The 23,228-nt window shown below is 38.1% G+C and overlaps 1 protein-coding gene across 1 annotated transcript in view; it reads right to left on the bottom strand.

Moving 5' to 3' along the window:
* LOC113447662 (G protein-coupled receptor 22-like) overlaps positions 1-23,228 on the bottom strand; it is a 58,978-nt gene that overhangs the window by 22,029 nt on the left and 13,721 nt on the right. The window lies entirely within an intron of this gene.

Genomic DNA, 23,228 nt, shown 5'->3' with positions numbered 1-23,228 from the left:
CAGGAATCCCTTTCCCAACCCATGTCGTTATTCCTCTTTGTAACCATCCATCACATTGTCTCACTTACCACCCTGAATTACTTATGGGGCATTGATCACTTTAATTTGCAATGCAATTCATGATCTGGGTATCATCCATCATTCCCATTTATAGAGGGGAACTGAAACTAGAAGTGACTCATTCAGCGTGGCAGAGACCAGGACCCAGATGCTCTGGTCATTGCTGCTAGCTGGCAGTTCAAAAGAGACCCCATCTCTTTCTGAGAGGTGGTAAACAGAGGACGCTTGGGGCAAAACCCAAACAGAGCTGGGGAGTAAGTCTTAACTCTCTGTATGTTTTGTAGGAATTGTATTATTAGATTAGAAGAAGCATCTGATTGTGATGCATAGCTGGTTGGATTGGTTTGCTGCTAAATGGCCTTCCACTAGAGAGAAAAGTAATAATGATACTATGGTTCCAATGGAAAAGTTATCACTGGAATAGCTGCCAGACTGCTTGAACTCATCAATATAGACAGCCTGGAATTAGCTTGACCTAGCATCTTATGCCTGCATAGGATTTCTACCTAGTGTCATGTCTGTGAAGGCAGAAGTGAGAGTGAAAAACTCCCATCTGTGAAGTATCATCTTCCTCCCTCCAACTACAGCAGTCCTGCAGCCAATCAGAACAATATAAGGCTTATGCCTATGGAAATCTGCAGATATATATTTTTAAATCCTTATACAGTGATCTGGAATGATGTGAGTGAAGTTCTAGCAGTATTCATACCTTATGGTACATAGCAGTATCATACAACTCAATTTCAACTGGATTGTAATTATTTTGGGAAGGAAGGAAGGAAGGAAGGAAGGAAGGAAGGAAGGAAGGAAGGAAGGAAGGAAGGAAGGAAGGAAGGAAGGAAATGCAATAAGATCTTCATTTCAGTTGTCAACCTTCAGACAGAGAATCCATATAGGAAATACCTTTTACAGATGATTATCCAGCCAACACATCTAATGCAAAGGCACTCATAATCTCACCAAAATAAATCTTTCTTGAGTTAGCCTGACCACCATAAACTATATAGAAACATTTATTTATTTATGAAACTCATTCCCAGGGCCTCCAGACTGCAGAACAACTCTGGATGGTTACACATTTAAAAAGAGACAAATGTCAAGACATTGATAGAAGTTATTTATACAATTTGTGAAATATCAAGCCTGAATATTGTATCCTGACTCACCATCTGAGGATTATTTTAAACAACATAATGGAATCTGTTTCCCAAGACAACATCCAAAATCCCTGTAAATGTTGGACCTATATTGGACACTAGAGAACAATAGCATATGTTGCTACAATTATCTTGCAGTTGGAGATGTTATTTCAGTTGGAATATTAACTCATATGATTCGGTCTTGTTCTATCCATAATTTTCACAGACTTGTTAACAAAGAATTGTTAATAAGGCCTTAGATTGATCATTGTGCAAATTTTAGGTTGCCTTTTTCAATAGTCAAGGAGGAAGATTTTTAGTAATATGGCCCATTTTGGGGAGTTATATAGTTTGCCAACCCAATGTTTTATCATGATTATTAGTTTTGAAATTGTATTAATTAATATTATATATTATATATTCTTTTAATTAGTTTAATAAGGGTATAAAAACAAAAAACAATGTGTTGGTTTTGTATTTATTTCTCTTCTAAATTTTTGATTTGCCTTGATAAACAAATTAAAGATCCATTCAGGATTTTTACAAAACTTTTAAGCTGTAGATTCACTGTGATCTTTAGGATTTTGGTGATCTAGAGCTTCTGGACCCACTTTTTTGGTGTGGTTTTCCTTTTTAAATCGGGTTCAGAATATAATGTTAAGTTCACATGACCTGAAATTATCCAAATTATATCTGGATATCACAGGTATTTCCTAGTTGATGAGATACAGTCATCAGCTGTCAAAGTAGTATTTAAATTTGATAGTTTATCTAGATTAGAATATTCCATGAGTAGAACTGGGCTTTGACTGTACTTCTGGCATATTTGCAAAAAAAAGTGTCTAGAATTGTGCAGCAATAGATCAAACAGAATACTGTGGATGATATGGGCATGTAGAAGGCTGGGACTTTAGTTTATATTTTCTTTCTTTATTTAAAAGACATTAATAAGCCTCTGTTGACTAAGAAGGGAAATGGAAATCAGTATTTCTGCACCCACCTGGTAAAGGTTGATAGAGAATGAAAGCTGCAACTTGGGAGTAGAAAAGGAATACATGGTAAAATTAAGAATTAACAAATTCTTTGTGTCTCTAATCATCCTTGGCCAATAAATAATTCATTCATGAAATGAAATGAAATGCAAAGGACAAAAATAGATATGTTGAGTGTTTCTGAAAATAGAGAAAGGCTTTAAGAGATCTGAATGAAAGTGGCCTGATCTTTGTCAAATGAAACTGATAAATATGTGCATAGAAGTGAAGGTTTAGCTTTAATTATGAATGATTATTACTTCAGAGATAATTAGGACTGCAGAAAAAAACCAATTACTACCAATCTGCCTTCAATTGAGGACCTGTATACTGCACGAGTCAAAAAGAGGGCTGTGAAAATATTTACAGACTCCTCACATCCCGGACATAAACTGTTTCAACTCCTTCCCTCAAAACGACGCTATAGAGCACTGCACACCAGAACAACTAGACACAAGGACAGGTTTTTCCGAACACCATCACTCTGCTAAACAAATAATTCCCTCAACACTGTCCAACTATTACAAAGTCTGCACTACTGTTACTGTTAATCTTCTCATCACGCCTTATCACCCATTCCCTCCCACTTGTGACTGTATGACTGTAACCTTGTCGCTTGTATCCTTACGATTTATATTGACTGTTTCCTAATATGATTTCTTTGCTTATTATATCCTATGATTATCATTAAGTGTTGTACCTTATGATTCTTGACTCGTGATATCTTTTCTTTTATGTATACTGAGAGTATTTGCATCAAGACAAATTCCTTGTGTGTCCAATCACACTTGGGCCAATAAAGAATTCTATCATCTATATTATATAATGATAGGGCTTAAATGGATGCCAGAAAAGATAAGTTAGTGACACTTAAGATTGCTGTAGGTGTAAATAAAAATAGGAATTCATGAAATGATTATAGTTGTATGTTACACTCAGGAGTGGGATTCTACCGGTTCTGTCCACTTCTGTAGAACCGGTAGCTCTGAAGAGCAGCAAACAGAGAGCATACATAGAACCGGTTCTATGTTTGCTGCTGTTTTGGCCCACCCACCCGCCTGTGCTCTTACCTGACCTTTATTTCCTGCGTTTTCAACCGCAACTGCTTTGCGCGACACAGCTGCGGTTGAAAAAGCAGGAAAAAAGGGCTTTTCCAACTGTTGTGCACTTGCATGCAGCACTGCTCAGCTGTCCTGGCAGCTCAGCAGGTCGTAAATGGCACTCGCGCAACTCTTGTGCGCACGACACAGAGCGACAGAACCGGTAGTTATACCGGTCGGATCCCATCCCTGGTTACACTCCACTAAATAGTGATAACTAAAGATTCACAATTTGGCAAAAAAAAAAAATGTGCAACATTTTGAATGAATGATGCCCAAGCGAAAAATTATTCTCATAGATTATTATCAATGGATAGTTGGAAACAAGATAGAAGAGCATAGAAAAAATATGTTTGGTCCAATCAGAGAAACAAGAATGAATGAGAATAGTGATTGGAGAGTATTTCACTTTTTTTAAAGGTTGCTTTTTCAAATAAGTGGTATCCATGTTTGTAAGCCACACAAAGTCTTCTCTAGATGAGATGGGCAGCACATACAGGTGAAACTCGAAAAATTAGAATATCGTGCAAAAGTTCATTTATTTCAGTAATGCAACTTAAAAGTGAAACTAATATATGAGATAGACTCATTACATGCAAAGCAAGATAGTTCAAGCCGTGATGTGTCATAATTGAGATGATTATGGCTTACAGCTCATGAAAACCCCAAATCCACAATCTCAGAAAATTAGAATATTACATGCAATCAATAAAACAAGGATTGTACATAGAACAATATCGGACCTCTGAAAAGTATAAGCATGCATATGTACTCAGTACTTGGTCTGGGCCCCTTTTGTAGCAATTACTGCCTCAGTGCGGCGTGGCATGGAAGCTATCAGCCTGTGGCACTGCTGAGGTGTTATGGAAGACCAGGATGCTTCAATAGCGGCCTTCAGCTCTTCTGCATTGTTCGGCCTCATGTCTCTCATCTTTCTCTTGGCAATGCTCCATAGATTCTCTTTGGGGTTCAGGTCAGGCAAGTTTGCTGGCCAATCAAGCACAGTAATCCCATGGTCATTGAACCAGGTTTTGGTGCTTTTGGCAGTGTGGGCAGGTGCCAAGCCTTGCTGGAAAATGAAGTCAGCATCCCCATAAAGCTCGTCTGCAGAAGGAAGCATGAACTGCTCCAGAATCTCCTGGTAGACAGCTGCATTGACCCTGGACTTAATGAAGCACAGTGGACCAACACCAACAGATGACATGGCTCCCCAAATCAACAGACTGTGGAAACTTCACACTGGACTTCAAGCACCTTGCAGCGTGTGCCTCTCCATTCTTCCTCCAGACTCTGAGTCCTTGGTTTCCAAATGAGATGCAAAAGTTGCTCTCATCAGAAAAGAGGACTTTGGACCACTGAGCAACAGACTGGTTCTGTTTTTCTTTAGCCCAGGTAAGACGCTTCTGATGTTGTTTGTTGTTCAGAAGCAGCTTGACAAGAGGAATACGACATTTGAAGCCCATGTCCAGGAACTAGCTGTGGGTGGTGGCTTTTGATGCACTGACTCCAGCCTCGGTCCACTCCTTGTGAAAGTCCCCAACACTTTTGAATGGCCTTTTCCTGACAATCCTCTCCAGGCTGCGGTCATCCCTGCTGCTTGTGCACCTTTTTTCTTCCACACTTTTCCCTTCCACATAATTTTCTATTAATGTGCTTTGATACAGCACTTTGGGAACATCCAACTTCATTTGCAATTACCTTTTGAGGTTTTCCCTCCCTATGCAGGGTGTCAATGATGGTTTTCTGCACAACTGTCAGGTCAGCAGTCTTTCCCATGATTGTGATTCCCACTGAACCAGACTGAGAGACCATTTAAAGGCTCAGGAACCCTTTGCAGGTGTTATGGCTTAATTAGCTGATTAGAGTGGGACACTTTGAGCCTAGAATGTTGAACCTTTTCACAATCTTCTAATTTTCTGAGATTGTGGATTTGGGGTTTTCATGAGCTGTAAACTATAATCATCTCAATTATGACACATCATAGCTTGAACTATCTTGCTTTGGATGTAATGGATCTATCTCATATATTAGGTTCACCTTTTAAGTTGCATTACTGAAATAAATGAACTTTTGCATGATATTCTAATTTTTTGAGTTTCACCTGTAGATCCAATTAATAAATTAAATAAACATAAGCCTATTCATAGTGCAAAGGAATTAGTCTAAAACCAGGTCTAACTTGATTGTCTGTAATGAAAGATTCAGAGAATTAGTGAAGGATACAAGCGATAAAAGTTTCTCCAAGTGAAATAAATCATTTTTGGAACTATAAAGAATAGCTTTCTTTTCTTTTTTTTCAATTTCCTAGCATTTTCCCCGCAAATGCACAAGGTCTGCTTTTGGGGGGAGCAACTCATTGTTGCCACCATATTTGCTTGACCAGTTTGTCACCTGAGCCTGACCTAATGAACTGAGTGACTGGCTTAAAGTAAGTGAGCTGGCTTTCATGGCTATGATGGCACTCAAATTTACTGTCTCCCAGTTTCTACTCTGGTGCTTTAATCACTTGCCAGGTGCAAGCAACCAGAGCCACTCATGAATAGCAAAAATCAATAACTTTATTTTTTACCACCTATGATACAAGAATCTCAACAGTTTGCTTGCCTTCCCCTGGGAACAAGCAGATAAGGCTTTGTGGATCTTGGGGGAAGTCAACCTTATGACACTTGAGGCTGCGCAAGGATTCCAAGCTAGGCCCTTGCTTGATCCCCTCCTTCCAGTCTAGCTGGCAGTTTCTCAACATCATTAGACCAAACTGGGCCTCAGTATTAAGAATGAACCCTGGGGGAAAATGACATGTAAGAAAAGAAGAAAGGTGATAGAAACTAGATGAGTTTAGAAAGACTGCAGAAAGAGAAAATTATGACTTGTCTGTGAAAAATGTTATGAAATAAGATTAATCTCCCCATAGAACAAATAAAAAGTATGTACCATGATATATTTAATGATTTATATCTTCAACTCTTCTTCAAAAGATGGCATACGTAGGCTCCCTTCTCCCATTTTCTCTCACAACTTCCTATGAGGTAGCCTTAGCTGCAGGAGAACTTGAATCTGGGTTTCCTTGATGCCATTTCAGCATCTTAAATCCTATTAAACAAAGAGAACGGGTGCTCCAAAAATGAGGTTAGGAGAAAGTTATTGTATCAGAAAGAAAAAAGGAAGATAGGAATATTGTCAAAGAGGACACTGAACAATTACATTACTTTTTTCAAAAAAAGAAAGAGTGCAGAGTACTTTGGAACGTTTTTTAAAAAGTAGTTTTGGAAATAGGTGAAAAGAACTATAAGAGATAAGTATTTAAAACCAAAAGTGATGGCGTTATTTAGGAAAAATATGAAGTGAGAGAACCTTGGAAGGAATATTTTACAAGTATATGGAAATGCTTATTCATCCAGGTCATGGTTGTCCCAAAGGTGCTTTTATTTTAAAGGCAACCGAACCTTTTTATTTTTGTCTTAGAGTATTTTACAGATTTTTAGAGGAATGAATCTACTCTGTTGAACAGGAGAATTAAGATGAGCAAATGTTAATGCACAAGAAAAAACTGATGGACTGGAAATAATAAATGCTGTGAGAATGCTGAGAACTTGCAAGGCTTCAGAAACAAAAGGTTAAGTAGAAAAAGTTTGGATCGGATACAGTATATGGTTTGCTGATGCAGTAGCTGTATGGCTTGTTTAATGTGTAGATGACATGTGTCTGAAAATTATTATTCCTTGGTATACATGAAAAAGTAACAAGAGAAAAATAAAAATAAAAATAAAAAGCCAGGAGCCCTGATTTGTTAAGAGTGCCTGATAGGGCTCTTTCTTGAAGCAACCTAAGGAGGAATTTTCTAACACAACAATAAACCAGTGGAACAACATGCCTCCAGAAGTATAAATGCTCCAATATTGGAGATTTTTAAGAAGAGACTGGATAGTCACTTGTCTAAAACGATATCGGGTTTCCTGCCTGAGCAGGGGTTAGACTAGAAGACCTCCAAGGTCCCTTCCAATTCTGTTATTCTGTTATTGAAAGAGTCAAGAGGCCCCAGAGTGTGCAATTTGGAAAGTCTATGTAGTTTCCCGATGATAGGATGGCTAAAGGCCAGATTTTTTTTTTTTGGAAAATGTTATTTGGGTTTTCACAAAAAAAAATCCAAAATACAAATAAAACAACTTTTTTGAAAATAGCATGGTCCCGGGTTATACTTCTTCATACAGACTCAAACTCAATTTCATGCTCACTTTTATGTTCTATTCCATATCTTATTACTGTTTTACATTTTCTACGTAGTTTTTCTCCTCTCTTAATTTTCTCAATTTTATTTTAATTATCTCATATCAATTCAAATCATTATATTTATACTTTTGTCTGTCCTGTTTCAATTTCATATTTTCTTTTCTCATTAAACAAATTTTCTCCTGTAGTTACTAATTGGAGTTTGACACCTTTATATCTTTTAATTTTATCCATTCAACTCTTATTTAAGCTTCAATATATACCTTGAGGTTATAACATTCAATATAATACATAACTTCCAAGCGAATTCTGCTTGGTACATTCTTAAAATACACACTATATTCTTTAAAAAAGATTACATATAAAACACTCATTCCATTCCAATTCAATTCTATCATTAATATTCATTAAAGTCTTAACATCTTTAATATTACTTTTCAATTAAAGATCATACTTCCTTGGGAACACTTATAAGCTTTCCGTAATTAATTTTTTCCCCTATTTCTCTTCCTTTATATTTTATAAAACATTAAATAATTAAAAGGTTTCCATCCTTTCCTAATTCAATTCTCTCATTCATTTTATTTCATTTATTTATTAACAAACATTTCACTAGATTACAATAACTATTTCATCCATCATTTTAATCATACATTGTTTCATATTTTCTAAAATTATTTCTATTTCTAATATAACAATACTATCTTACGTACCTTTGCAGAATCCCTTTTTCAATTAAATTTTCACCCATTATCTCTAAATAGGCCCTGTTTCTCCATATCTCATTTCTGTTCTTTATAACTTATTTTCCTTTCCTTCTTCCCTCTCTTCTTCTCCCTCCCCTTTTTACCCCCTTGTCTCTCTAGTTCTAATTCTCTCTTCTGTATTCCTCTCTTCTGTTGCTTTCTAATATTATACTTATTTTTCAAGTTATTATTCCTTTTCTTGGTTGTTTTTTCAAATCTTAAACTTTTCATTCTCTTTCCCCCCTTTCCTTTTTTTCCCCACATAAAATTACTTGTTGATTAAATATGGCTTTTTCTTTGTCCCAGTCTTCTTGTTCTGCAGGCATTTCTTGTTGTTTCTCATAGTTCGAGATCTCCATTTCTAAGAATTGAAATACAAAGCCAAAAGAACTTCTCCCTTCTTGTGCATCTTCTTTGTACTTTTTAAGTTCCATTTTCAGTTCATCTAAAAGTAGTGCCATTTTAAAACACTTTTAAACAACCACCCGATTGATTTTAGTCATTCAAATGCAATAACCAAAAATCCAGAGATCACCAAATAATCCAAATACTCCCAAGCTGTTTCTTCATGCTTCTTTCTTCCACTTTCTCTTCCTGGGGTTCTACTATTTTGTAGCCAAGTTTCAGTTAAAATGTATCTTTTAGAAGTCTTGTTGAGGTTTTACTGTAAATTCCTTTTAATTCCAGGCAGTCTCCTCCCTTTTTTCCATATCCTGCCCTTTTATTCTTTTTCTCTCCTTTTCTGCTTTTAAAACGTTTTAAGTATCCAGAAATCTTTATTATCCCTTTGACATTTTATTTTCAGCTTAAATGCCTATTGATGTCAAAATGGATTTTTTTTTCAATTTCTTGTTTAGATCTCTTAGCTGTCAGTATAGGGAAAAGGAGAGAAGAAGAAAAAACCCAAATCCTTTCCCTTTTCTCTCTCCTTCGCTGCTTCAAAATCTTCTTTGGGAACAATGTTACTTTTTTTGGTTAAATTCCAGGGTACCTTTGTTGCTTTTGCAGTTTAACCCGGTCAACCAAAACTTTCTCTTCTTATCTTCCTCCTGCATATTCTTTTCCAGTCGAGTTCTTCTTTGAGGTGGCCATTTCTGACCACCACTGCAACTGCCTTCAGGAAAAGGAGTAATGGCCAGATGAGGAGGAAAGATGTGGCTCTCCTCAACCCTACTGGCAGTCTCCCTGCTCTTCACCTCTACGGGGTGGCTTAGCCCCGAAACCAGCCGGCTCGGGGTGCTCCAGTGGCGAGCACGGATCGAAACCACACATGATCGCGTTTTTGGTCTGTTCGCGAAGAGGCTCAAACCGGAAGGTCCGGCTAAAGGCCAGATTTTTGATCTTCAGCAGATAATTGGGAAATTCATGTAAGAATGTTTCTCTAATTGTAGATTTTGAGAATGCATATGAGAAAGAGAGTAGGCTTGAATGTTTTGCAAGAATATGGAGTTGAAGTTGGTTGTTGAATGTGTTAAGTAAGTATAAGCATAAGTATACACAAGAATACATGGAATAAGTCAACACTAGCAGGAGATAAGTAAAGTCTATGCAAGTCTCCTGGGTTGTATCTTACATTTTTGGATAAATATGTAACGAATGGTAATGCCAGATCAATGTGGAATAAGACCATGTCCCTCCATGAATTTTTGAGAGATGAATGTAAAGATGTGTACTTTGAAAATCTGATTGGCCAGTGACAGGAACAGGGTGCTGTCTTCTACCAAGGGTGAGGAATTGCCAAAAGCATAGCTTGGTTTAAAAATTCCTGGATGCTGAAGCTTGCCTACAAAGAGCAACTGAGCTTGCTGTTGGTGCACAGACTATCTTGCTGCTTAGTAGTGGTTTTCCACCTTTACCTGGGCCCCACATCAGGGTTAGTGGTGAGCCTGTGAGCCTGTTCATTTGGGAGGGTTTTCAATCTGCGTAACCTAAGAGAAGACCAAATGGCTTAGGAATGCACAGCTTCCATGGGGATCAAGGGTTTTGAGCTAGGTAATCTCAGTCCCAACCAACAAAGACAAGCATAGAAAAAAATATTTGTAGCTCAGGGATGAACTGTGGGATCTTTAGTTCTCTCTGAGGTTGGTGATTTTCTTGCAGATATTTCATTACCAAACTAGGTAATATCATCAGTGGCAGCAAGAAAATCACTAAGCTTAGAAAGCACTACGGATCCCACAAAAGCAACACCCTAGAATTAGGTTGTTACTCCAGAAAAAGGTAGGAAATGATCTGAAAATATTTATTGTTTGCCACAGTGAAATCATTTGGATCAATGAAACACATTCTATGTGGGATTGGCCTTAAGGAAGCATAGAAACTTCAGCTGGTACTGAACACAGATTATTCAGACCTTACAGGTAGTTCTCAACATACAACCATTTGTATGCCATGGTGGCGCAGTGGTTAAACTGCAGTACTACAAGCTATTTCTGCTGCCTACCGGTTGTCTGCAATTTGACAGTTCACCAGGCTTAAGACTGACTCAGCCTTCCATCCTTCCGAGATGGGTAAAACGGGGACCCAAATAGTTGGGGCCACTATGCTGACTCTGTAAACTGTTTAGAGATGACAGTAACAAAGCACTGTGAAGTGGTATATAAGTCTAAATGCTACTGCTATTAACAGATACAATGATTCACTAAACAACCATGGCAAAAAAGCTTGTAAAATTGGGCACAACTCAATTTAACAATCACGTTGCTTAGCTCAGTTGTGGCTGAGGACTACCTGCAGAAGAAACTCGCTATTTCAAAATTACATCTGTTTCCGACCACTGAACTGGTTGTCTGGGCCACTTTCAAAGTGCTGGTATAAAGTGTATATGATCTGGCACTGGGTATTATCATGTGACTTTGCCCATCTTGTCTGCCTGTCTAAGGGAGGGTTAAGGGAGAATAGGTCACCATATCCCCTGTATGGTTCCTTTCGTCATGGAATACGTTCCCTCAAATGTAATTTGGCCCCTTTTCTTTCTTTTGGTGGTCTGGAAGGCATCGAAAACTATAGTTTTCAAATAGATTTCTGGCTCCCAGCAGTGAACAATGGGAAATCCTTTAGTTACTGTATATTTTAATCTGGTTTGAGGGTTTATTTCTGCTTCTCATTTTTGATTGATGGCTTTATTGCACACTACCCAAAATCAGTTGATTTGGGCAGCACCAAAAGGTTATAAATGAATGAATAAATAAATAAATCATAATTAATTATGAATTCCAATACTGAGTAAGTAATTGGTAAATCAGGGCAGGTCCTTCATGCAGGCCATAATGTCACCTTGGACCTTACACTAGTTTGCAGTTAAACTAATGCATTTTATATCTATTTCAACCTCCACTGTTTTCAAGGGCAGCTCCACACAGAAAGGGGATGCAACCCAGGTCCAGCTCTCTGTCTCCAAATTAGACTAGTTCAAGATGGATCAATCCAGAGATGTTATAGGTTCTCTGTATCTGCTATTTTCAGGAAAATGAATCTCCATCCCAAGCGGTTTCAACCTCCCTCTTGTCTTGATTTAATGCCAACTTCTCCTCCCTCAGCCAGCTCATTATTAAAGGTAAGCAGCATTTAAAGATATTTATGGCTTCCTTGGATCCAGATGGTATGGAACAATTCAGCTGGATGCTATCTTTGTGATGGCACTCCATTCCAAAACTCCAGATGGTCTCACAGTCGCTTCATATAGATGTTGAACCAAAAAAGGGAGGGGGCTAGAGCCCCATGGGACACATAGAACAATGACTCATATGTTGAGAAATTGTCTCCTAGCGTCACTGTCTTCTCTAGGCATAATCCAGACGGATCAGATGGTTCAAAAGGTTACCAACCTTGACAGGTGATATCAAAAAGCCCAGGAAAAGCAATACTCAACTAGGTATACACAGTAGTATACTACTCGTTGCAGAATACCTTATGCCACCAGACTTGAAATTCTAGACCTAGAAAACCTAGAACTACGCCGCCTTCGGTCCGATCTAAATACAGTATATAAAATCATACATTGCAATGTCCTACCTGCAAATGAATACTTCATCTTCAACCATAACAATACAAGAGCACACAATAAATACAAACTCAAGGTTAACCGCACCAAACTTGACTGCAGGAAATAGACTTCAGCAACAGAGTGGTCAAGGTCTGGAAGACTCTACCTGACTCTGTGGTTTCTTCCCCAAACCCCAAAAACTTTAACCTTAGACTGTCTACTACTTGCCTCATCCCTTTCCTAAGAGGTCTGTAGGGGGTGTGCATAAGCACACCAACGTGCCTACCGTCCCTGTCCTATTGCTTCTTTTATTTTTTTATTTTTCTTATATGTATCCATGTATTCATAGCTATGTTTTTATTTATACCTATTATCTCGTAAGCAATTGACAAACCAAATAAATAAATGAATAAATAAATAGATAGATACCACTGCCCTGTTACCAGCATTACATCTTTTCTTCAATCAATGTGGAGAAGTCATCAGGTCCTTCTGGGAAATGATAATGTTTTGGGCCTGAGACATAATTATTCCAGCTTCTTAATGAAAAACCACAGCTGGAAGATTCTACAGGGTATTAGCTTAAACATTTTTTCATGGGGATAAGAAAAGGATAAAATGTGGTTCACGGTTTCCAGAGAGAAGTCAAGAGGACGCTGGCTGTGAAGCACTGATACGCAGACCTAGTGTAAAGGGTCTATTAGTTTTATTTTTTCCCCATTCTGCTCTTATATTAGAAATTATTATCTTGGGATGCTATACATAAGACTATTTGAGAATGAGAGAGAGTATCATAAACTTGACTTGCTTGTGCTATATTTATGAAGAAAACGTCTTGCTACAATCTTGTTTCCATCATGGGAAGGCAAAATGTCACATTCACTCAATTAAAATAACAACAACATTTTTTCATTCTTGTAATTAAAGCAATTGAGAGTTCTGCTACTCCAAAGCCACAGATAAGTAAAAATAAAACTAAACTTAATCAAAACATAATCTAATGATATATACAGTACTATACATTTAATTTCTGTGGATGTCAACAACTCCCAGACCTGAGAAGTAAACAAGCCAGCTATCAAATCTTAAAAATGTTCACATCACATCATATGACCTTAAGATGACAATTCCTGAATCACCAAAGAAAACAAATCAAAGCTAGTATTAATTTAGACGGCTGCAAAAAAATATATGCTGCATTGGCAAGTTATTCTGCCACAGTTTTTATTTTATTTATTTTGATTTGTCAATCGTTTAAAAGATAACAGGTATAAGTAAAAACATAGTTATGAATACATGGATACATATAAGAAAAATAAAAGAAACAATAGGACAGGGACAGTAGGCATGTTGGTGCGCTTATGCACGCCCAGTACAGACCTCTTAGGAAAGGGGTGAGGTCAATAGTAGACAGTCTAAGGTTAAAGTTTTTGGGGTTTGGGGAAAAAACCACAGAGTCAGGTAGAGTATTCCAGACCTTGACCACTCTGTTGCTGAAGTCGTATTTCCCGCAATCAAGTTTGGTGTGGTTAACCTTGAGTTTGTATCTATTGTGTGCTCTTGTGTTGTTATGGTTGAAGCTGAAGTATTCATTGACAGGTAGGACATTGCAATGTATGATTTTATATACCATGCTTAAATCAGACCGAAGACGGCGTAATTAAAGGTTTTCTAGTTCTAGAATTTCAAGTCTGGTGGCATAAGGTATTCTACAACGAGTAGAGGAGTGGAGAACTCTTCTTGTGAAATATTTCTGGACTTTCTCAACTGTGCTAATATCAGATACCTAATGTGGGTTCCAGACTGATGAGCTGTATTCAAGTATTGGTCTAGCAAATGTTTCATATGCTCTAGTTAGTAGTGTGATATTACCATAAAAAAAGCTACGTAGGATTAGGTTAACAACTCTTAATGCCTTTTTGGCTATGTAGTTACAGTGGGCTCTAGCAGTTAGATCATTAGAGATGAGTATTCCAAGGTCCTTTACAGAGCTTGGATCATCAACAAGGTCTTGACTATTTAGCTTGTATTTTATTTTCTGATTTGTTTTGCCAATATGTAAGACAGAGAATTGATTTGTTAAGATTTGAAGTTGCCATTTGTTTGACCATTCTGATACATAGTCAAGATCTTTTTGAAGGGTAGCAGTATTGTCTGTGGTATTGAACAGCTTTACATCATCAGTGAAGAGAACGCAGTTGCTCTTAATATGATCACAGAGGTCATTTATGTAGAGTATGAAGAGAGTTGGTCCTAGAACACTGCCTTGGGGGACACCACTATTGAGAAGTACAGAATTTGATAGAACACTCCCAATTTTGACCATTTGTTGTCTGTTTGACAGGAATGCTTCTATCCAGTTATGCAGGTGTCCAGAGATACCATAAGATTTTAGTTTTAGGAATAGTTTGTCGTGTACCACTGAATCAAAGGCTTAGATTGCATCTATTGTTTTGCCCTGATCGAGTTGTGTAGTCCATATGTTTTTGAAGTGTAAGAGTTGCAGATTACAGGATAGTTTTTTTCTGAAACCAAATTGTTTATTGGAGAGTAGGTTATTTGTCTCTAAGTGGAAGATAATGGATTGGTTAATAATTGATTCCATGACTTTACAGGTGACGCAGCATAAGGAGATTGGTCTGTAATTTTCCACTAGGCTGGGGTCTCTCTTTTTGAAGATGGGGATGACCATGGCTTGTGACCATAGGTTAGGCAAGGAGCTGGTCCTGAAAGATTTTTCAAAGATTATGCTTAGAGGTTCTGCTATGGCAGTGGATAGCTTTTTTAAGAAGTAGGCACATATTCCATCCGGTCCAATAGATAGGGATGGTTTTAGATTGCGTATAGTGCTTTTTCAACATTGTCTTCTGTAAAATCGATATGTATTAGATCATTGTAATTTTCTGTGGTTTGGCTAGGAAATTAAAACAAGCTCACATCTACTAATAACAAAATAAGGGTAAACCAAAGGCAGAATAAAACATATTTTCAAACTTGTGGCTACAACACCAGATAGAATGAGTACATGAGGATAAATTGGGGGGGATCTCTTTTGTGACTTTCATAGAATCTCAGTGGTATTAACTAAGTCATAAGCTTGAAAAAGGGAAGTGTACAAACTTCTGGAAAAGTTTCTGGATCTCATGACTGATTTACCCAGGCTAAACTTAGTACTGTCCTACTTCTCTCCCTTCCAACCCCATCAATATCTTAAAATAGCTGGATTTAGAGGTTGCACAATAATGTTTTTGATGTGCATCTTGGGTTAAGGAAGAAGATGGTAATGACAACACCATCACACTGCATTGCCTTTAGCTGATGGCAAGAGACATCTTAAACATCAGATCTGACCCATCTGGACTATATTCCTAGCATCACCCTGACAGATTCCAGAGCAATCCATCTCCTTAAGTTTTTGGAAACAACCTACCTGTCTTCTTCTGCAAATAAAGTGACTTTGACATTAACCCAGAGGGGAATCTAATTTCTTAGTCATGTAACAGCAGGAAGTAATGGAGGCAATCAAGCAAGATAGGCCACCACAGAGCCATCTCCTTGGGATACTAATTGCAGAAGGACATTGGATTTCATTGCCAAGTGACCTGGGCTAAAAATTGGGACTAGAGGTATTTTCATGTAATGTATAAGGCATATTCTTTTTGGGAAAGGGGCACCATTCATAGTTTTTCGGGTCCTGTGATGCGGTCCCCAAAAGAGTCCACTCGCATAACATTTTTCAGCAGCAAGATTTTGGTAAGAACAGATTTTTAGGATTTGTCCATGTTTCCTTTAACTTGGCATTGAGAGGTGTCTATTAAAACCTGGCAAAACTGAATCTCTCTCAATAAGTTGAAGTTCTGTATTGGTCTTTCTCATCACAAGAGTCTTCTAAATGGGTAATACCTCAACTCTCACAATTCTCACCCACCACCATGCAAAACTATCAGTAGTATTCTAAGTCCAAAACGGACTGGAACAAATCTTTACAAATCAATGAAAACAATCATGAAAACAATCAGCAACAAACAGGGCAAAACAAAGCAAGGTAAGAGTAGAATGGTTGTGGGGAGAAAGTGAAATTGCAGAAACCTCAGTTGTGTTTTTATAACATCCCATTTCAGTCTAGGCATGCTGGGTGAACCCAGAAAATGGAATTAGCTGAATAAACTGTGATGCAGTTCATCATGATGTAATCAAGAATAAAATGTCAAGCAAAAGCACCCAGTGAATTAAAATTTGAAATATTACAGCAGACTTCCACAAACCAAAGACAAAAGAGAATGCAAATGTTCCTCATCACTCAGAAATATGTCCTCAGTGGAATCAAGCGACCTGCTATCCTAATGATTGCTAGAAAATACCTATCTTCCTTGTTGAAAATAATGAAAATAAAGGTTAGGTAATCTTGACACTAATAAGACAAACTAAGCATCAAGCCAAACCCTTGTGTCTCCTAGCTAATCCCTGGAATGGGGCAGAGATGTAGGACAAATTGAATTGTCAATTGAAGAAGAGAACTTTAAGACCAGAGAGGGAAGCTTTTAAAATAAGGCCACAATTGAATGGATAAATTCTGTGGCTTACAGAAAGAGAAAAGAGAAAAAGATTGCTTAATATCTGAATCAGTTTTTGATGTTGAATATTTAAGGGAAAAAAACTGCAGAGAGCAGTCAGGTATGCACAAGGATGCAAAATAAACTGTCAGGTGGCTTACTTCCAATACTGTACTGTGCAAACAGAGAAGATGTTTAGCCAAAACTGTCAAGAAAAGTGGGTCAATTGTTGGAAGTGAGCCACCCAACTCAGTCAAAGGATCCCCAAGGATTTGGCTTATAAATGACTGCAAAAGAATATCCTTGATCCTATAGAATTCTATAAGAGACTCCAGGAAAAAAATGTAAATAAAGGGTGCGAGCTATGAATGGGCTTCTTAATTGCATCATCTGCAAAAACTATTATTGAATGTATTCCACACCTTTCTGTTTATGCCAATTCTCAGAAACAGCTTACAGCGACTTTAAATACTTTTCCTAGATGCAGGAAAAGGATGGACAGGGTGATCTCTGCTTTCTCTTCACCTTCATCAAATTGTGTCCTGAAGTTTCCTGCCCCAATCTTATTTTGAAGGCAATACCAATGAAATCAGAATTTGTATTTAAATAGTTACATTTGCTCAGGTCAATATTCCTAAATTCCTAAAGCCTATGCTTGAATATGTCCATATGAAGGGAAATCGACCTCTTCTATTGGTAATTGTTTCTGTGTCAAAAAGCTCTTATTGTTGAACAGTTTTTACTAGATTTTGTTGGAATCTGCCTTTCTATAACTTAATGCCTTATTGCATGTTCTTCACTCTGAAATGAGTGAACAGATTTTAACCTCCTTTTATTGGACAAGCTTAGAAGTCTTTAAAGAATGGTACCATAATCCCCTCAAAACTAAATGTTTCCTTCCATCTCCCTTCACAAGACTTATAAATTTGAAACATCTATGGAGATGCTCAGCCATCTAGGTCACGGTTGTCCCAAAGGTGCTTTTTCAAGAGTCAACTGGACTTCTTTCTCTTTGTCTTTCTTTGAAGAAGTTTTGCTTCTCATCAGTGAAACATCTTCAAGTAAAAGCAAAGAAGTCCAGTTGATTCTTGAAAAAAGACATGTAGAAGTTAGAAAGGAAGGAAAACTGTTTTGACCCAACCAAGTACGATTATTTAGAAGAAAGCCTCACAAAACTGCTGGGTTGCTATTAACCTAAATATTGTTCTAGGGGCAAGACCAAAAGAGAATCCTTTCGCAAATTAAAGGCCAAGGAATTCATTTGGAGCCATGGAGAATCTCATGTGGAATCCATGAGAACATTAGCCTTGATTGCTAGATCCCATTTATGTGATAAAGTATTTAATTAACGCTAATGGGGTCTTTCATCTTAGGGAAGTGATTCATACTTTGCACATTTTCAATTTCAATATTATTTTATAAATGTTGCTATTTTTTTGTAACTTATAATCACAAAACCGTATGTTCTTATTACTTTTGCTCACTTTATGTAAAGCCACACTTACCATGTTCCCAAATTATTTCCCTGTTATTGAATTGACGTGGGAACTGGTGGATAGCACCAAGCATCCACAAAGATTTATTAAGGGCAAGGAGGTTATTTGAGTGAGTACAGTTCAAGCCATGTAGATTTGTGGTTCTAGTCTTAAGAGAGAGGAAGCTGATATGTCCTATGACTCCTGGGATGATATAGTTCCTCATTAAGCTATTTGCTCTTCCTTCTCTTTCTAACATGGAAGATAAATGGATGAAGAGCTAAGTCAAATGGGGAGTTCTTCACGACTGTAATCAAAGTTGAAAACCTCTGTAGTTTGAATTCACAGACCCTGTGGATGAAAACCCGTGCAAATCACAGCTCCCTCCACAGCTGATGAGCACTTGTATGGTCAAATGTACCCTTTCTGGAATTATCTCTGATCCCCAACTTTATAAAGAATCAGCATAAAAGATCAAGCGAGGCTTGAAAATAAAAATGGTACAATTATTCCCCTTGGACAAGAGAGAGGATAAATACAATCAGCTGAGTCTGTCCTTTATTTCAAGTGGCCCCCAACCTTCTGGGCACCTGGGACCAGTTCTGTAAAGAGAAGTTTTTCCACGGACTGGAAGGCGTTGTCGTTTTGCATGCTGCCTGCATCCCACAGATGGGGCTTTGCTGGTTTGAGCAGACCGGTTTCTGGAATGCCGTAAACCCGTGCTGGTCCATGGACCAAAGATTAGGGACCCCTGCTTTATGTTGATATGTTGTCTAGTATGTATCATAAGATAGAAACTGAATGCCAAATGAGCATGACTAACTCACAGGTAGAAACATACATACGTAGATATATAAAGTATGCAGAAGGACATTATCTAGAACTTGAAAAGGTCCCCTATTCCACTTATCAAACAGATGTTCCAACACATATTGGAGATGTTTAAGGGGATGGAGGCTTAAACATATGATGAACAGTTGCAGAAACTGGGTATGTCTAGTCTAACGAAGAGAAGGACAAGCGGTCCTTCCAATAATAGCGATGACAGCAGTCTTCCAATAATTGAGGGGCTGTCACAGAGAAGAGGGAGAAAAGTACCTGAGGGCAGGACAAAAAGTAACAGGTGGAAACTTATCAAGGAGAGATCCAACCTAGAACTAAGGATAAATTTCCTGACAATAAGACCAATTAATAAGTAGAATAGCTTACCTCCAGAAGTTGTACATGCTCCATCAGTGAGGTTTTTAAGAAGTGATTGGGTAGCCATTTGTCCAGAATGGTTTCTGGTCTCCTGCCTGAACAGGGGGTTGACTAGAAGACTTCCAGGGTCCCTTCCAACTCTGTTACTCTGTATTCTGTAATCCTTTATTTCCCCAAATATTGTCACCATTCGCCATGTTGAATTCACACGCTGAAATGGAGACTCTTACTAAGAAAAGCTTTCCTACATGTTAATTTGTCCTGGGGCTCAATTCATTTGCCATGGTCCCAAAAGTGCTTTTTTCAAGAGGCAACTACTATAGAATTTCTGGGTGTTTTTTTTTTTAGAAGACGCTTCGCTTCTCATCCAAGAAGCATCTTCAGCTCTGACTGAATGGTGGGGAATGGAAGGATTTATACTCCTTGCAGACAGCTGGTTCATTTGCATTCTTTTCAGACCACCTGGAGGTTCATTTGTGTCATCGGGGTCACCTGAGTGGTGCAAATGGGTGTAACATGGATGGTCAAAGTTCTGACATGGATGGTCAAAATTCAGTTTTGACACCATCAAACCAATGGTGGTCCTCTCTGCTCAGAATGTGGACTTTGCTGACATCAAAAGAGTAACCTTTGTCTTTTTTAAATGCAAATGGACTGTTAAATCTAGTTCTGATACGTTTGTTCTCCTATGTTGTGCCATGCGTTTATGAAGTGGTTGTTTTAACAGATTTAACAGATAATCAGAGTTGGAAGGGGCCTTCTAGGTCATCTAGTCCAACCCCCCACCCAAGCGGGAGACCCTACACCATTTCTGACAAATGGCAGTCCAATCTCTTCTTGAAGGTCTCAAGTGATGGCGCTCCCACAACTTCCGAGGGCAAAGCTGTTCACATTGGTTGATTGTTCTCACTGTCAGAAAGTTTCTCCTTATTTCCAGGTTAAATTTCTCCTTGTTCAGTTTCCATCTGTTATTCTGTTTCTGGCCTACAGGTGCTTTGGAAAATAGCTTGACCCCTTCCTCCCTGTGGCAGCCCCTCAAATATTGGAAGACCGCTATCCTGTCTCCCCTGGTCCTTCTCTTTACTAGACTAGCCAAGCCCAGTTCCTGCAACTGTTCGTTTTATGTTTTAGCCTCCAGTCCCCTAATCATCCTGGTTGCTCTTCTCTGTACTTTTTCTAGAGTCTCAACATCTTTTTTATAATGTGGTGAACAAAACTGGATGCAGTACTCTCGGTGTAGTCTTACTAAGGCTTTATAGAGTGGTATTAGTACTTCCTTTGATCTTGATTGTATCCCTCTGTTAATACAATTTAGGATTGCATTAGCTTTTTTTGGCTGCTGCTGCACACTGCTGGCTCATATTTAGCTGGTTGTCCACTAAGACTCCAAGATCCCTCTCACAGTTACTGCTATTGAGCCTGGTTTCACCCAGACTATATGTGTACTTTTGGTTTTTCTTGCCTAAGTGTAGGACTTTACTTTTCTCTACATTGAATTTCATTTTTTTAGATATGGCCCAGTGTTCTAGTCTGTCAAGATCCGTCTGGATCTTGAGCCTATCTTCTTGGGTGTTAGCTATTCCTGCCGGCTTAGTATCATCTGCAAATTTGGTAAGTTCCCCTTCTGTCCCCTCATCTAAGTCGTTAATGAAGATATTGAAGAGTACTGGGCCTAAGACAGAACCTTGTGGCACCCCACTGCTTACTTCCCTCCATGTAGACTTCGACCCATTAAGGACCACTCGTTGAGTATGGTTTGCCAGCCAGTTGCGAGTCCATCTAGTGGTGGTGATATCTATTCCCCTTTTTTCTAGCTTACGAAGAAGTAGGTTGTGGTCTACTTTGTCGAATGCCTTGCTGAAATCTAAATATATTACATCTACATTATTTTGCTGGTCTACTAATTTAGTCACTGTGTTGAGGAATGAAATAAGATTGGTTTGGCATGATCCGTTTTTAACAAACCCGTGCTGACTGCTAGTTATTACTTTACTTGTTTCTAGATGTTGGCAGATCTGTTTTTTTATTATCTTTTCCAGTATCTTTCCGGGTATTGATGTTAGGCTGATTGGTCTATAGTTTCCTGGGTCTGGTTTTTTTTTTTCCTTTTTTGAAGATGGGAACCACATCAGCTCTTTTCCAGTCCTCTGGTAGTTCCCCGGTGCTCCGGGATTTTTGAAAGATATGGTGCAGTGGTTCTGAGATGACCTCTGCCAGCTCCTTTAAAACTCTAGGATGTAATCCATCAGGCCCCGGTGATTTGTTTTCATCAAGATCAGACAAGTGTTCTCTTACTATTTTTTTTGCTTATTTTAACTTTTATTTCTGGTCTGTCTTTTACAGTTATGTTTTTGGTGGGTTGAGCTATAGTTTCTTTTTGCGTGAAGACGGATGCAAAGAATGAGTTAAGCAGTTCTGCTTTCTCTCTGTTGCCTGTTCCTAGCCATCTTCTCTCTTTAGTGGACCGACTGTTTCCTTGATTTTTTTTCTTGTTATTTATATGTTGGAAGAAACTTTTATTATTATCTTTGACTTTTGTTGCAAGTCTTTGTTCGTTCTGAGCCTTTGCTATCCTGACTTCGTCTTTGCAGATTCTGGCTATCTGCTGATATTCTGCCTTAGTTGTATGTCCTTCTTTCCATTTTTTGTACTTATCCTTTTTTTTCTTTCAATTTGCCTGAGAGATCTTTGGGCAGCCATGCTGGTTTCTTCTTGGATTTCTTGTTTTTCTTTCTCAGTGGTATTGTGCTGGTCTGGGCTTCTATGATCATACTTTTTAGAGTTTCCCAACATTCTTGAGTTGTTTTCCCCTTTAGGATTTTCATCCATGGAATCTTTCCCAAGTTCTCTCTGAGTTTATTGAAATCAGCTCTTTTAAAATCCAAGACTCTGGTGTCATTATGTTCTGTTGCTTGTGTTTGTGTTATGTTGAATTCTAGTATGACATGGTCACTCTCACCCAAGGTTCCTGCAGTTTCAACTCCCTCTATCACTTCTTCTCTGTTTGTAAGAATTAAGTCCAGTATGGCTGTCCCTCTAGTTTCACCCTCTACCTTTTGGACAACAAAGTTGTCAGCTAGGTTGGTTAGGAATTTATTTGATTTCTCACTTGGTGCAGAATTAGTTTTCCAATTGATATCAGGATAATTGAAGTCTCCCATTACTACTGTTGTGTGTTTCCTGCATATGTTTGTTAGTTGGCTGGAAAAAAGGACATCTTTATTTTCTGCTTGATTGGGTGGCCTATAATATACACCTATAGCCATGTCATTCTTTTTTTATTTTATATTGACCCATATGCATTCTAGGAGGTTTTCATCTTTGGTTTCATGCATTTCTGTAGTAATATAGTGGTCCTTTACATACAGTGCAACTCCACCTCCTCTTTTATGGGGTCTGTTTTTTTTAATAGTTTGTATCCTTCTACCGGTATATTCCAGTCATGGGTTTCATCCCACCACGTTTCTGTTATTCCAACTATATCATATTTACCTTCATGTATTCGTAGTTCGAGTTCACCCTGTTTGTTCCCCAGACTTTGTGCATTTGTATATAGGCACTTGAGATTGTTATGTCTGACACTGTGTTTACTGTCTACATAAACTTTCTTGCCACCTGTTTGATTAGTGCACATGGTATGGCACTCGCTATTAAATGCTTGGTTTTGGTTGGCATCAAGGTTGATAATCTTACCTGCACAAACATCTATTTT

Source organism: Pseudonaja textilis, chromosome 2, assembly GCF_049901715.1.
Source record: "Pseudonaja textilis isolate UNSWEBS1 chromosome 2, rPseTex1.2, whole genome shotgun sequence".
Taxonomy (NCBI): Eukaryota; Metazoa; Chordata; class Lepidosauria; order Squamata; family Elapidae; genus Pseudonaja; species Pseudonaja textilis.
The sequence above is the reverse complement of the archived record's forward strand: the minus strand, read 5'-3'. Positions and strand labels throughout refer to the sequence as shown.